Genomic DNA, 13,595 nt, shown 5'->3' on the forward strand with positions numbered 1-13,595 from the left:
GAGGAAAGCGCTCTTCACATCCATTTGGAACAACCTGAAAGAATGGTGAGCGGCATATGCTAGCAAGATACGAATTGATTCTAGCCTAGCCACAGGAGCAAAAGTCTCCTCAAAATCCAAACCTGCGACTTGGGCATAACCTTTTGCCACAAGTCGAGCCTTGTTCCTTGTCACCACTCCGTGCTCGTCCTGTTTGTTGCGGAACACCCACTTGGTTCCCACAACATTTTGCTTCGGACGAGGCACCAGTGTCCAAACTTCATTCCTCTTGAAGTTGTTGAGCTCCTCCTGCATGGCCAACACCCAGTCCGGATCTAGCAAGGCCTCTTCTACCTTGAAAGGCTCAATAGAAGAGACAAAAGAGTAATGCTCACAAAAATTAACTAATCGAGATCGAGTAGTTACTCCCTTGCTAATGTCACCCAGAATTTGGTCGACGGGATGATCCCTTTGAATCATCGCTCGAACTTGGGTTGGAGGTGCCGGTTGCGCTTCTTCCTCTATCACATGATCATCTTGTGCTCCCCCTTGATCACGCGCCTCCACTTGAGGTACCTGTTCGTCATCTTGGGTTGGGGGGTGCACCATGGTTGAGGAAGAAGGTTGATCTTGCTCCAAGTGTTCCTGTGGTCGTACGTCACCAATCGCCATGGTGCGCATAGCGGCCGTTGGAACATCTTCTTCATCTACATTATCAAGATCAACAACTTGCTCTCTTGGAGAGCCATTAGTCTCATCAAATACAACGTCGCTAGAGACTTCAACCAAACCCGATGATTTGTTGAAGACTCTATACGCCTTTGTATTTGAGTCATAACCTAACAAAAACCCTTCTACAGCTTTGGGAGCAAACTTAGAATTTCTACCCTTCTTCACTAGAATGTAGCACTTGCTCCCAAATACACGAAAGTAGGATACATTGGGTTTGTTACCGGTTAGTAGCTCATACGACGTCTTCTTGAGGAGGCGATGGAGGTAGACCCTGTTGATGGCGTGGCAAGCCGTGTTCATGGCTTCCGTCCAAAAGCACTCGGGGGTCTTGAACTCTCCTAGCATCGTCCTCGCCATATCGATGAGCGTCCTGTTCTTCCTCTCTACCACACCATTTTGCTGTGGTGTGTAGGGAGCGGAGAACTCATGCTTGATCCCTTCCTCCTCAAGGAATTCCTCCACTTGAAGGTTCTTGAACTCGGACCCGTTGTCGCTCCTTATCTTCTTCACCTTGAGCTCAAACTCATTTTGAGCCCTCCTGAGGAAGCGCTTGAGGGTCCCTTGGGTTTCAGACTTATCCTGCAAAAAGAACACCCAAGTGAAGCGGGAAAAATCATCTACAATAACTAGACCATACTTACTCCCTCCTATGCTCAGATAGGCGACGGGTCCGAAGAGGTCCATATGCAGCAGCTCCAGGGGTCTTGAGGTGGTCATCACATTCTTGCTGTGATGCGCTCCTCCCACTTGTTTACCTGCTTGACAAGCTGCACAAGGTCTATCCTTTTCGAATTGCACGTTAGTCAAACCTATCACGTGTTCTCCTTTTAGAAGCTTGTGAAGGTTCTTCATCCCCACATGTGCTAAGCGGCGATGCCACAGCCAGCCCATGCTAGTCTTAGCTATTAAGCATGCATCTAGACCGGCCTCTTCTTTTGCAAAATCAACTAAATAAAGTTTGCCGTCTAATACACCCTTAAAAGCTAGTGAACCATCACTTCTTCTAAAGACAGACACATCTACATTTGTAAATAGACAGTTATATCCCATGTTGCATAATTGACTAACAGATAGCAAATTATAACCAAGAGACTCTACTAAAAACACATTAGAGATAGAGTGCTCATTAGAAATTGCAATTTTACCTAACCCTTTTACCTTGCCTTGATTCCCACCACCGAATACAATTGAATCTTGGGAATCCTTATTCTTGACGTAGGAGGTGAACATCTTCTTCTCCCCCGTCATATGGTTTGTGCATCCGCTGTCGATAATCCAGCTTGAACCCCCGGATGCATAAACCTGCAAGGCAAATTTAGGCTTGGGACTTAGGTACCCAACTCATGTTGGGTCCTACAAGGTTAGTGCAAATATCCTTAGGGACCCAAATGCAAGTTTTGTCTCCCTTGCATTTTGCCCCTAACTTCCTAGCAACAATTTTCTTATCCTTTCTACAAATAGCAAAGGAAGCATTTAAAGCACAATAAATTGTAGAAGGTTCATTCACTACTTTCCTAGGAGCATGAATAATGTTCTTTCTAGGTATAGCATTTTTCCTAGACGTATTTCTACCATGCATAAAGGAAGAACTAGAAGCAAACATGGCATGAGAGTTAAAATCATCATATGCATTATAACTCCTATAAGCATTTCTAGTTTGTCTCCTATCATGATATAGAAAGGCATGGTTCTTTTTAGCACTACTTGCCATAGGGGCCTTCCCTTTCTCCTTGGCGGAGATGGGAGCCTTATGGCTTGTTAAGTTCTTGGCTTCCCTCTTGAAGCCAAGCCCATCCTTAATTGAGGGGTGTCTACCAACCGTGTAGGCATCCCTAGCAAATTTTAGTTTCTCAAAATCACTTTTGCTAGTCTTAAGCTGGGCATTAAGACTAGCTACTTCTTCATTTAATTTAGAAATGCAAGCTAGGTGTTCACTATAAGCATCAATGTTAATATCTTTACACCTAGTGCATGCCACTACATTTTCTACACACGAGGTAGATTTACTAGCAATCTCTAACTTAGCATTCAAATCATCATTGATGCTCTTTAATTTAGAAATTGTCTCATGGCAAGAAGATAATTCACAAGAAAGCATTTCATTTCTTTTAACTTCTAGAGCATGAGATCGTTGAGCTTCTACAAATTTATCATGCTCTTCATACAATAAATCCTCTTGTTTCTCTAAGAGTTTATCCTTCTCATTCAATGCATCAATCAATTCATTGATTTTATCAATTTTATTTCTATCCAATCCCTTGAACAAACTAGAATAGTCTATGTCATCATCATCACTCGACTCATCACTAGAAGAATCATAAGTACTAGCGTTACGAGTGATTACCTTTTTTCCCTTGCCATAAGGCAAGTGTGATGCTCGTTTGGGAAGAGGGATGACTTGTTGAAGGCGGTAGCGGCGAGTCCTTCGTTGTCGGAGTCGGACGAGGAGCAGTCCGAGTCCCACTCCTTGCCTAGATGCGCCTCGCCCTTTGCCTTCTTGTAATTCTTCTTCTTTTCCCTCTTGTTTCCCTGTTCCTGGTCACTATCATTATCGGGGCAGTTAGCGATAAAATGACCAATCTTACCGCACTTGAAGCATGAGCGCTTCCCCTTTGTCTTGGTCTTGCTTGGCTGCCCCTTGTGACCCTTTAGTACCGTCTTGAAGCGTTTAATGATGAGAGCCATCTCTTCATCGTTAAGTCCGGCCGCCTCAATTTGTGCCACCTTGCTAGGTAGCGCCTCCTTGCTTCTTGTTGCTTTGAGAGCAAAAGGTTGCAGCTCGTTGATCGGTCCATTCAAGGCGTCGTCCACGTACCTTGCTTCCTTGATCATCATTCGCCCGCTGACGAATTTTCCTAGGACTTCCTCGGGCGACATTTTGGTGTACCTGGGATTCTCACGAATATTATTCACCAAATGAGGATCAAGAATGGTAAAGGACCTTAGTAATAGTCGGACGACGTCATGGTCCGTCCATCTCGTGCTTCCATAGCTCCTTATTTTGTTGATAAGGGTCTTGAGCCGGTTGTATGTTTGGGTTGGCTCCTCGCCCCTTATCATCGCAAACCTTCCAAGCTCGCCCTCCACCAACTCCATTTTAGTGAGCATGGTGATGTCGTTCCCTTCGTGGGAAATCTTTAGGGTGTCCCATATCTGCTTGGCATTGTCCAAGCCGCTCACTTTATTGTACTCGTCCCTGCACAAAGAGGCTAGCAACACAGTAGTAGCTTGTGCATTTTTATGAATCTGTTCATTGATAAACATAGGGCTATCCGAGCTATCAAATTGCATTCCACTCTCTACAATCTCCCATATGCTAGGATGGAGAGAGAACAAGTGAGTACGCATTTTGTGGCTCCAAAATCCGTAGTCCTCTCCATCAAAGTGAGGGGGCTTGCCAAGTGGAATGGGAAGCAAATGCGAATTTGAACTTTGCGGAATACGAGAGTAGTCAAAAGAAAAGTTCGAATTAACCGGTTTCCTTTTCTCGTAGTCGTTGTGGTCGTCGTCCTTTTGAGAAGAAGAGGATTCGTCGCTGTCGTAGTAGACGATCTCCTTGATGCGCCTTGTCTTCTTCTTCTTCCCATCTTTGCGCTTGTGGCTTGAACCCAAGTCGGTAGACTTGTCATTCTTCGGCTCGTTGAAGATAGACTCCTTCTCGTTGTTGTCGACCACCATCCCCTTTCCCTTAGGATCCATCTCTTCGGGCGATTAGTCCCTTCCTTGAAGAGAACGGCTCTGATACCAATTGAGAGCACCTAGAGGGGGGGGGGTGAATAGGTGATCCTGTAAAACTTAAACTTATAGCCACAAAAACTTGGTTAATTGTTAGCACAGTTAATGCCAAGTGGCTAGAGTGAAGATCTTGCACACAACGATAATCACAAGAAGTTCAACACAGAGAAGACACAGTGATTTATCCCGTGGTTCGGCCAAGTACAAAAACTTGCCTACTCCACGTTGTGGCGTCCCAACGGACGAGAGTTGCACTCAACTCCTCTCAAGTGATCCAATGATCAACTTGAATACCACAGTGTTATGCTTTTCTTCTCAATATCCCGTTTGCGAGGAATCTCCACAACTTAGGAGCCTCTCGCCCTTACACTTGAGATTCACAAAGAAATACGGAGTAAGGGAGGGAATGAGCAATGCACACAAGACTTCAAAAGATCAGAGCAACAACACGCACACAAGCAGCAACAAGAGCTCGCAACACAACTCAAAGAGTTCACAACTCCACAAGAGCTCTATATGCTATCACAATGAAACGAATGCACGAGATCAATGTCTTGGTGCTTAGGAATGTTGTAGGAATGCTTGGTGTCCTCCTCCATGCGCCTAGGGGTCCCTTTTATAGCCCCAAGGCAGCTAGGAGACGTTGAGAACAAATCTGGAAGGCCATCCTTGCCTTCTGTCGTCGGGCGCACCGGACAGTCCGGTGCACACCGGACACTGTCCGGTGCCCGATTTATTTCCTTAAACAGCGCAGCCGACCGTTGCCGACCGTTGCAGATCTGGCGCACCGGACAGTCCGGTGCACACCGGACAGTCCGGTGCCACTTTCCGACCGTTGGCCAGACCACGTGTCACGCGCAGATTCCGCGGCCGACCGTTGGCTCGGGCCGACCGTTGGCTCACCGGACAGTCCGGTGCACACCGGACAGTCCGGTGAATTTTAGCCGTACGCCGTCGGCAAATTCCTGAGAGCAGTGTCTTCGCCCGAGGCAGCCTGGCGCACCGGACACTGTCCGGTGCACCACAGGACAGTCCGGTGCCCCAGACCGAAGCAGTCTTTTGGCTGTACACAGCCAACTCTTCTTCTTTCTTCTTCTCTCTGTTTCTATCACTTAGACAAGTATATTAGTACACAAAACCAATGTACTAAGGCTTAGAAACATACCTTTACTTGTGATTTGCACTTTGTTCATCCATGGGCATAGATTTACATTTAAGCACTTGTGTTGACACTCAATCACCAAAATACTTAGAAGTGGCCCAAGGGCACATTTCCCTTTCAGGTATCCAAGAGGTCATCCTTCTCATGGATGGCACTAATTAATTCATTTAACTTTTCTTTTTGTTGCATGTTTAGGTTGGCAAAAAGGGTACGCAAATTATCCTCCTCATCACTAGCATTATCATCACTAGAGGACTCATATTTAGTGGAGGATTTGGATTTCACCTTCTTCTTTTTGTCGTCCTTTGCCATGAGGCACTTGTGGCTGACGTTGGGGAAGAGAAGACCCTTGGTGACGGTGATGTTTGCGGCGTCCTCGTCGGAGGAGGAGTCAGTGGAGCTCTCGTCGGAGTCCCACTCCCGGCAAACATGGGCATTGCCGCCCTTCTTCTTGTAGTACCTCTTCTTCTCCTTTCTTCTCCCCTTCTTGTCGTCGCCCCTGTCACTGTCACTAGAAATAGGACATTTTGCTATAAAGTGACCGGGCTTACCACACTTGTAGCACACTTTCTTGGAGCGAGGCTTGTAATCCTTCCCCCTTCTTTGCTTGAGGATTTGGCGGAAGCTCTTGATGACGAGTGCCATTTTCTCATTGTCGAGCTTTGAGGCGTCGATTGGTTGTCTACTTGATGAAGACTCCTCCTTCTTCTCCTCCATCGCTTTGAATGCGACCGGTTGTGCTTCGGACGTGGAGGGGTCGTCAAGCTTGTTGATCTTCTTTGAGCCTTTGATCATCAACTCAAAGCTCACAAAATTCCCGATTACTTCCTCGGGAGTCATTAGTGTATATCTAGGATTGCCACGAATTAATTGAACTTGAGTAGGGTTAAGGAAAACAAGTGATTTTAAAATAACCTTAACCATTTCGTGGTTATCCCATTTTTTGCTCCCGAGGTTGCACACTTGGTTCACCAAAGTTTTGAGCCGGTTGTACATGTCTTGTGGCTCCTCCCCTTGGCGAAGTCGGAAGCGACCGAGCTCCCCCTCGATCGTTTCCCGCTTGGTGATTTTGGTCACCTCGTCTCCTTCGTGCGCGGTCTTTAGCGTGTCCCAAATCTCCTTAGCATTTTTCAACCCTTGCACCTTATTATACTCCTCTCGACTTAGAGAAACGAGGAGTATAGTTGAGGCTTGGGAGTTGAAGTGTTGGATTTGGGCCACTTCGTCCTCATCATAATCTTCATCCCCTACGGATGGTACCTGTACACCAAACTCAACAACATCCCATATACATTTGTGGAGTGAGGTTAGATGAAATCGCATCAAATCACTCCACCTAGCATAATCTTCACCATCAAAAGTTGGTGGTTTGCCTAATGGGACGGAAAGTAAAGGCGTATGTTTAGGAATGCGAGGATAACGTAAGGGGATCTTACTAAACTTCTTGCGCTCATGGCGCTTAGAAGTGACGGACGGCGCGTCGGACCCGGAGGTGGAAGGTGATGAAGTATCGGTCTCGTAGTAGACCACCTTCCTCATCTTCTTTTTCTTGTGCCCACTCCGATGCGACTTGTGGGAAGAGGATTTCTTCTCCTTCCCCTTCCCTTTGTTGCGGGACTCTTCCGATGAAGCCTTCCCGTGGCTTGTAGTGGGCTTGTCGCCGGTCTCCATCTCCTTCTTGGCGTGATCTCCCGACATCACTTCGAGCGGTTAGGCTCTAATGAAGCACCAGGCTCTGATACCAATTGAAAGTCGCCTAGAGGGGGGTGAATAGGGCGAAACTGAAATTTACAAACTTAATCACAACTACAAGCTGGGTTAGCGTTAGAAATATAATTGAGTCCGAGAGAGAGGGTGCAAAACAAATCGCAAGCGAATAAAAGAGTGTGACACACGGATTTGTTTTACCGAGGTTCGGTTCTCGTAAACCTACTCCCCGTTGAGGTGGTCACAAAGACCGGGTCTCTTTCAACCCTTTCCCTCTCTCAAACGGTCCCTCGGACCGAGTGAGCTTCTTCTTCTCAATCAAACGGGAACAAACTTCCCCGCAAGGACCACCACACAATTGGTGTCTCTTGCCTTAGTTACAATTGAGTTGATCACAAGAAAGAATGAGAGAAAGAAGCAATCCAAGTGCAAGAGCTCAAAAGAACACAACAAATCTCTCTCACTAATCACTAAAGCTTTGTGTGGATTTGGGAGAGGATTTGATCACTTGGGTGTGTCTAGAATTGAATGCTAGAGCTCTTGTAAGTAGTTGGAAGGTGGAAAACTTGGATGACTTGAATGTGGGGTGGTTGGGGGTATTTATAACCCCAACCACCAAACTAGCCGTTTGGTGGAGGCTGCTGTCGCATGGCGCACCGGACAGTGTCCGGTGCGCCAGCCACGTCACCTGGCCGTTGGGTTCCGACCGTTGGAGCTCTGACTTGTGGGTCCGCCTGGCTGTCCGGTGATGCACCGGACAAGTCCTGTAGATTGTCTGGTGTGCCACCCGCGCGTTCTCTGTCCTCTGCGCGCGCAGGCGCGCATTTAATGCGTTGCAGTCGACCGTTGCGCGCGAAGTAGCCGTTGCTCTGCTGGCTCACTGGACAGTCCGGTGTGCACCGGACATGTCCGGTGAATTATAGCGGAGCGGATTCCCGAAGCTGGCGAGTTCAGAGTTGCTCTTTCTTGGAGCACCGGACACTGTACGGTGGTGCACCGGACAGTCCGGTGAATTATAGCGGAGCCCTCTGAAAATTCCCGAAGGTGAAGAGTTGGGCGTTGAGTTTCCTGGTGCACCGGACACTGTCCGGTGGCACACCAGACAGTCCGGTGCGCTAGACCAGGGCAGCCTTCGGTTGTCCCTTGCTCTCTTTGTTTGAACCCTTTTCTTGGTCTTTTTATTGGCTTAGTGTGTGAACCTTTGGCACCTGTATAACTTATAGACTAGAGCAAACTTGTTAGTCCAATTATTTGTGTTGGGCAATTCAACCACCAAAATCATTTAGAAATTAGGTGTAAGCCTAATTCCCTTTCAGACCGCATGCGAGGCATCAGAGTCAATCGCAGGAGGGGGAGGGGGCAGCAGGGGTGAAGAGAATTGTGGATGCCAAACGGGAAGGTGGGGCGTCGAGCATCACGGACACGGACATCGGGCGGCAAGCATCACGGACCCGCGACTGTTGCGCGCGTCGGGTGGGGAGAGAGGGTAGAACCATGGTGCACGGATGGTCTACATTGCATTCTTATAGAGTAGTAGAGATATAGATATTCACCAAACAAAACGAAACATCTTAATAATCATGCAAATAATACTACAATCTAATACTATCATATAAATAATTCCATCATCTAATTAATTACACAAATAATACATCTATGCACTAACAGAAACTCTAAACCCTATGCAACTCTAAACCCTATGCAGTAACCGTAAAAAAATCATCATCACACGACTAAACACTATAAATTATTTACACATTACATCCACTTGCGAAATCCACAAAAAAATCATCAAATTAATAATAAATCTCATCTCAGACGTTCACGTTCGGGATGTGCGGTTTCTTAACGAGTCTAGCATTTTTTAATTTTCACTTACCAAATATGACTCAATTTTAACGGTATCTACTTTAAAATGTTAAGAAAAAGGTCTAGATATTTATGATATTTTCTCTTGATATTTATATTTTCCCTATTTTTTTAAAAATTTCAACAAATTTATCGATTATTTCCAAAATTATTATTTTCGCAACTGCCCGAGATTTCGAGACCTTGGTCCACTGCACGGTTTACAAAACCGTTAGAAGCCGACGGTAAACCATCCGGTTTATCAAAACCGTCGGTGGGCAGTACCGGTTTTATCACCGGTATATTTTTGAATTTTGTTTGAAATCTATTTTTTTGAAAATTTTTGTTAAAAATGAAAAAATTATGATAAAAAACTACATGTTCTAGTGAGTAATCTGATATACAAAATATTCAAATTTAGTCTTGTTTAGTCTGTTAAAAATTAAAAACGTTTAAATCCGTTACCAAACCCGTTAACCTGTTAATAAAATATCTAAAATAAACAATACATCTTCTCCTCCCTTCACTTTCCCCACTCCATCTCACCCTCTCTGTTCGCCTCCCACTCCAAAACCGCTGCCACCTGGGCACAAACTGTCGCCACCATTGCATTTGCCGGCGCCCAGGCGCGGTTTACCGGCCCGGAGGCGACAGATCTCGCCCTCGCAACCGGTTTACTGGCCTCGCCCCCACGCGACCACCTCTTCCTCGCGCCCACGGTTAATCGCGTGCGAGCGCCGGTAAACCGCTCTGTTGAGCCGGTAAACCAGCTTCTCCAGCCGGTTAACCACTCCAACCTGATGCCCTATTGGGAGCTAGGCGCCAAACCAACGGTAAACCGCCTCGAACCGGCGATTACCCGCTACTAGCATAAGGTAAACCGTGTTTTGACCCAGTAAACCAAAGTTAGTGCCCATATTTAATTCTACACTACATATTTATTGTTCAAAGTTAGTTTTATGATGTTTAGGGTTTCAGATTTAGTAAAAATAATATGTTTTAGATTTAGTGTTTCAAATTTGTGTATGTTAGATGTTATGTGAAGATGATTTATTGTTAGATACTAGTTATATATTAGTATTGTTAATGTGTAGTTAGTACTAGTTATATATGTTAGTATTGTTAATGTTGAGTTATATATGTTAGTATTATTGATATTTAATTATATATGTAGCCGATAATATTATTTGCTACTAATGTGTTGCATACTTGCATTATCTTTGCCACATCTGTAGGAGACATGTCAGATGAACATATAGAGAGAGAAATATAAAGAGATAGAGTCTGGTTGCACGGAGAGAAGGTTGGCGCAGGTTTCAAATGCAAGTATTGTAGAGAAACAAAGAGTGAAGAGGGTGATACTCGATTGAAGGAGCATCTCACACATAGAGGGAAGAATATCAAGAAATGTCCATCTGTTACTCCAGACATAAAAGACATACTTCCAACTTGACATAGATAAGGCAGAGGAAAAAAGAAGAGGTCTAGGTTCAGGCAGTAGCTGAGGGCAGATGAGGTAGCACGGACCCATTTTGGGGACGATCAGTATGAGGATGAACTTCAAGAAGCTCTGCATCAGTCATGTGTGGAGCACGAATTTAGTCAAAGGGCTGGTGCAAGGTATGATAGGGGTGGTGGATCCTACAGCTAGAGGGTATCTCGAGGGACACTTGATAGGATGATGGGAAGGAGTAGGGAACAAGTACTTGAGCGTGTTAGAGACTACAATCTTGCTGAAGCTTCTGGACCAAGGCAACAAAGGAGATACTAGTCCTTGGACAAGTAAGGGAAGGAGCTTGAAAGAGATTCTTGGTAGGGCTTGAGCAAAGACTTGTCATGCCATTGGCATCCCGGGTCGAAAGGTCGATAACCAATATTTTACAGACGCAATTATGGAGTCCCAAAACAAGGTAACAAATAACACAATATATTTTGTTGTATTTGATCTATGTTGTTAATATATCCTTGTTGCCTTAAATGTAGGTGTGGGGGTCACATTACCAATTGGTCGAGAGATTGATGGCAAGTATCTTGATGAAAATGTTAAGGAGTTTTAAAAGGAGATTGAAAAATGGAAGATTGAGTGGAATGAGTTTGGTGCGATTGTAATGTGTGATTCATGGATTGGTCCTACACAAAAGAGCATCATTAACTTTTTGGTATATTGCAATGCGATGATGTATTTTTTAAAGACCGTTGATGCATCTGGAGAGGTCCAGAACCATAAATTCATAATGTAGGTACATATGTTGATACAACATATATGTTGTATGTACTCGTAATTGCTTCACCCTTTTTACTAGCCACTCATACATATGTTGATGTAGCAGGAGATCAAGGATGTCTTGAAGATTATTGAGCCAGAGAACGTTGTCCAAATTGTAACAGATAATGGTTTAGGGTTAGGAACAAGACCTAGTCTATAATCCTTATGCATGGCAATGGCAACCGGGTCAGGGACCACCAGATAAAGTATATGGGTATGGAAACTATGGACCCCTCCACCGCTATATTCAAATTTATCAAATATGTATCCACCAGGACCACAATATGGGTATGGACAAGTTCCCGCTGCACTGGTATGTTATTTTTGCTTCGTGAATAAGTATTTATTTGTCGTTCTTATTTTCTCACTAATGTATCTCATTGTATAGACCTATCACTATCACTATGACGGATTGAAACAATATCATGATGCTTCCAACATGCCTGAGTACTATCACTATGACTCGAGCTGAACATGTGAGTATTGTGAAATAAGCTGACCTATATGTTGTTGCCTTATTGGAGAGCTGTAAAAGAACTTGTATTTGAGTATTGCGAAGTTCGTTGTTTGTTTGTTGCATGAGAACTGGAGTTTGAAAGAAAGATTTATCACTTTGCTTTTAAGAAAGCACATAAGGAACACAAACAACATTTAGGTTCATACAAGTTCAGATAAGACCCACATAGGCAAGTAAAAAACCAACATCCAAACGAGAGTAACCTTATTGTACGCAAACAACAATTAAACACCCAATCACTACTAACTCAGACAACACACTAGATCAGCTCCCAGAAGCCCCACCTCCTAGCTCTAGCTAACTGCCCCAGGCCAGGATGAGACCGACTCTGTCCATCAGAGAAATGCAATATCCGAATGATTCCTAGGGGCGGGCAGTACTCATGGATACAACCCTTCATCAACTCCATGGTGTTCTTCATCTTGCTGGAATCCTCCTTCTTGATCAGCCATTCCCACTTCTGCATGAAAGAAATCGCATCATACATGATCATAGTAGCATTGCTTGGAAACTTTTTTCGATTGACATCTTGTTCAGTTACGCCATAAGGCCCAGACTATGCTTGCAAACAGAAAAAGATGAAGGGATTGAGGGATATGTGACTTCATCACATCATCGATAGAGAAAATATCTTCTACCAATCTAGGAGTCCGTCTCCAGTTCAAAATAATGTGAATACAGTTCCAAACATAATTCGCCAACGGGCAAAAGAAAAAAAATGTGGTCAATAGTCTCCGGTTCCCAGCAAAGGGCACATGCACCACTACTTTTCCAACCCTTTTTTTAATTCATGGGTCGCTTGCATTTTTCTGTTGTAAAGTAGCCACAAGAACACCCTGATCTTAAGAGGAACTTTGCATTTCCAGATGATGTTATAAATATTATTCCTGACCCCCCATCAAACATAAACCTGTACAACGACCTAGTAGAGAACATATTAGAGTTCTCTAAGGTCCAGATCACTGTATCTCTCCCATGTGAAATCCCATGATCCTGCATTTCAGATTTAAGAATCTTCCGTTCGCTGAAATCCTTATTAGAAAGTGGTCTCTCAAATTCCAACCAACCATTATCTCCATCGAAGCAATCAACTACAAGGACATCTTCATCCTTGCAAATTTCATATAGATTTGGATATTTGATACTTAGAGGTACCTCTCCCATCCAAGTATCCTTCCAAAACAGAGTGCCTTCTCCGTTTCGGACAATGTTCACTACCCCCATTGGAACAAATGTTTAACTTTGGGAAATTTGGATCCATACCATTAAAAGATCACCACTTTGGATCCATACCATTACTATCTCACTTACATGTGGGTCCACATGAGTCAATGACATGTGGGGTCCATGGTATATATCTAAAGTTTGGATCTTTTAATGGTATAGATCCAATTGTTCCTTAACTTTATGTAATCCTTGCCAAATCTGAGAAGCCCCCCTTGGTTTTAGATTTAAAGAAGTTGATCCCTGTCATATACTTAGCTTTAATGATTTTGTACCACATATCCTCCTATCCCTAAACAATCCTTTAAATCCATTTAACCAATAAGCATTCATTCATTAGCCTAGTATTTATGATACCAAGACCCTCTTGTCTTTAGGTCTAGTAACCATGTCCCATTTCGCCATGTGAGAATTGGAGTTTGTGG

This window comes from Zea mays, chromosome 1 (assembly GCF_902167145.1).
Source record: "Zea mays cultivar B73 chromosome 1, Zm-B73-REFERENCE-NAM-5.0, whole genome shotgun sequence".
Taxonomy (NCBI): Eukaryota; Viridiplantae; Streptophyta; class Magnoliopsida; order Poales; family Poaceae; genus Zea; species Zea mays.